Source organism: Zonotrichia albicollis, chromosome 4 (assembly GCF_047830755.1).
Source record: "Zonotrichia albicollis isolate bZonAlb1 chromosome 4, bZonAlb1.hap1, whole genome shotgun sequence".
NCBI classification, from domain to species: domain Eukaryota; kingdom Metazoa; phylum Chordata; class Aves; order Passeriformes; family Passerellidae; genus Zonotrichia; species Zonotrichia albicollis.
Genome location: NC_133822.1, coordinates 52689198 through 52692781, shown reverse-complemented (window position 1 = coordinate 52692781; position 3584 = coordinate 52689198).

Genomic DNA, 3584 nt, shown 5'->3' with positions numbered 1-3584 from the left:
TAAGTACAGATCTTCAGGTGGAAGAGGTCTATTCATAAACTAGCACCAGAAAGGGAGAACCTGAGGTCAAAGACGGCTGGCAGCAGTCTCATTCCTGTTGTGTTTTCAGACGTGAAATTGTTCTCTGCAGCCTAAATGACTGGGAAAATGTGCATCTACAGGAAGTGTGTGTGTCTGTGTGTCTGTCTCTCTGTGTGTGTGTGTGTGTGTGTGTGTGTGTGTGTGTGTGAGATGAGGGATTTTAAAGTTCAAGGCTAGTAGAACTGGTTACTGGTTATGCCTAGCAAAGTTACAAATAGAAGTTTTAAAGGTGTGATTTATTACAAGTAACTTCTCTCTCTGCTGTACCACTATGAAATGTCCTCCTCCTCTGGTTATCTCTCTCTTTAGGCATGAGTTGTCTAGACTTGTGAGGAGGGAGGGGAACATTAATGGTTTTAATCAGGCATCCAGTGAGGCAGCACATAAGAGGAAATTATTTTCTTTTTTAACTGAATGCACTGCTAGCAATGCACCCAAGTGCCCAAAATTAGCTTTATTTTTCAATGTTTCTAGAGGAGCAGAATGCAGCATCCATAGCATACATATTAACAGCACCAATTATCCATATGACTGCTGCTCTTCTTGAGCCCTGTATATTTCAGGAGATACATTTTCTATCTTTATGCTTTGTGCTCAGAGTGTGAAATCCAATAAAATAAACCAGAGCAGTATCACTGATATTGTGGGTTTTTTACTGCTTCCTATCAGGTCCATTAGACTAATTAATTCCTGTGATATAACTATATATATTCTGCAAGTGATTCCTGGAAACATGTGGGCAAGAGAAGGTTTCAGGATTTTAGTTGTTCTTCATTTATAATTTTCCCAGCTATTTCCCTTAATTCTCTCAAGAAGAAGAAGTAATTCTTGCTCAAACATCTTTGTGCTCTTACTCCCTTTCCCCACAGTTACTGGCTGAGTTGCATAGACAAAAACTTTGCAATGTGCTGCTGACGTTCTTTCTTCTCTCAAACAAGTGCAAGCACATTATATTTCATCACCTTTTTATATGTCCATAGAGACAATAAGTAATGAAGATCTAAAAAAATCAATATTTTAATTAAGGAAATCCATGCCAAGCACGTTTTGATTCAGAGGGAATTAGTTGTCTCCTTGGAAGGATTTTAAGTTAGGGATTAAATGACACGATTTGGGATGGTATTGTATTCATCCTCAATGGTCATAGCTAGCATATTAGACAATTTGGTGATTGAAGATAAAAGAATTTTTATTTGAAGATAAAAGATTTTTTTAAATGCTCACCCAAACTGCAGGAGTCTATGTAGAGTTAAGATTTGTTCCCTTCTGAGCTGAAATTTGGGATGGCCATGAAGAGAAAGCCCTTATTGGTCTGTCAGGCCTTAGCTGACCTAACAGTAAGAAAACTGCAGCTGAGGTACCATCAGTTTGGTTATCAGTAATACCTGGGAAATGAAAACTAAAAAATAATTTGATTTATTTTCTTAAATTACATATATTGCATTTCTCTAGAGTTTCTCATTTTGGATCCATGACTGTAGTGAGAGATTTAAGTAATTCAAAGAATCATGTGCAAAGTATTAGCAAATGAGGTTTTAATTTGAATTTTTTGAGGTGCCATTTATCAAAGCTCAGTGGCAAGGTTTACCCTATTATTTACTGCATAAAAAAAAACACACACAAAGGAAAATTGACTTAGAATCAAAGTAGAAAGAATTACATAGAGACTAGAGACATAAAAGTGCAAGGGAGACTCTCCCACTGAGTCATGAGATCCAGAGAGGATGCCTCTGCTTTCTAAACTCCTGATGTAACTGCTATTTCTGGAAAATAAGTTATTGGCTTATGATCAAAATACATACAGTGGAAAAGGGATGAATGAGACTCCTTGTTCCTACAACTTTCTTTGGTCCTTGACATGCGATTCTTGGAAAAACTGTGGGTCACTCTGTTCCTTTGTGGGTTTCCTAGAGGAGGAACAGCCAGGAGCCACAGCCAAAGCCTTTATCCCCTTTGGAAACTGCACCAAGGTATGGTTAGTTTGTTTAAGGCATCAAGTGCATCCGTCACAACAACCAACTTCTAAATTTTTGAAGTACTTACATGAAATATTTTGCTCAGTGTACATTTTTGAAAGCAAACACAACATGTTCATCTTAATCTCAAAAGTTATTTATTTCTGGTTTTATTATCCAAATATAACTAACCACCAATTTGTTATAAAAGCATCTATGTATTTAGTTGTACTATACAACAGTGGACATGTATCTAAATTGTCAACAGTGTATCTTAATTAATATGAAATTATTATAAATTAAAAAGAAATGTTAATTTAAGAGAAATCAAATCCTTATTTAGGATGTTTAATTTAATATGTCATCAAAAATTGTTTGCTAGGAAAATCCTATTGAGAATTACTATCATATTCTCATCATTATCCTGAGGCAATGAGAATCAGTTAAAATTTCATTACAGGAACACTATATATCAAAGAATTTTTATATGATGCTCCACCATGTGAGACATACTCTACTCGAATCAATTACATATTTGATTTTTTAAAGAGATTGTACCAAGCAGATAAAGAAGTTTGGAGAACCCATTTTAAGCTGATGCTCCAACAAATGCAAATAACCTCCTCCTTAGTTCAATTCTAATTGGTGGAAACTAAAAGCTGTAGTTCATGAGGAAATTTTCACGCACCATTATTTTCAATTTTAGACATATGGGTACTTTTGCAGCATTTGAAGAGTAGTAATGGAGAAATATTGCCTAAACTTCCCCTCATTTTTGAAAACACTTAAACAGAATTCTCAATTTAATATTTCTGTTGCCATTGCCCACAGTGAAATTATGTTATATCAACTATTTGGTCTTTTATATTAACAATGTATTGACATAAGAACTTATTCACTTTTGTTCCATCACCTTTATTTAGGAAGTTTTCTAGGACAGAACAATATTTTTTGGATGAGCTCTTCCCAAGCAGTTCTTTCAAGAACAGAACACTTTTTCAACCAGCTCACTTAAGTGCATTTCTCTCTGAGAAATGAATTTCACTAATATGAATATGATTGTGATTATAACTAAGTAAAAAATAATTGGAATCATTAAGTTATGTAGGCTCTACCTTATCTGCTCGCAGCAGGTAATACTTGGCTCAAGTTTCTCTACTTGCAACAATGTAAGAGTAATAATACTTCGAAACTGATAATGTATCTGCTGTAGCACAACAAAAAATTGCACAGTTTTTCTCATTTGAGTTTGATCAGACAGCTGCAATAAAGAATTTCAGTGCTTCAATCCCCATTCTTATAGTTTGCAGTAAAGTAGAAACCTGACTTGAATTTTCTGATCCCTCAGTCATGAAGCAGGAGAATGCCATGCAGATGTCTCTGATAAGGTAGACCAGGTTTACCGGGACTGAAGAGAATTTAAAAGCTTTGCTTTTAAATTCTATCCTAGGTGGTATGTCATAAACTTGCATATCACTAGCACTGCTTTATTGTTTAAAATCTGATTATACATAATTTATTAATGGCTTCCAGAATGTGGATTCTGAC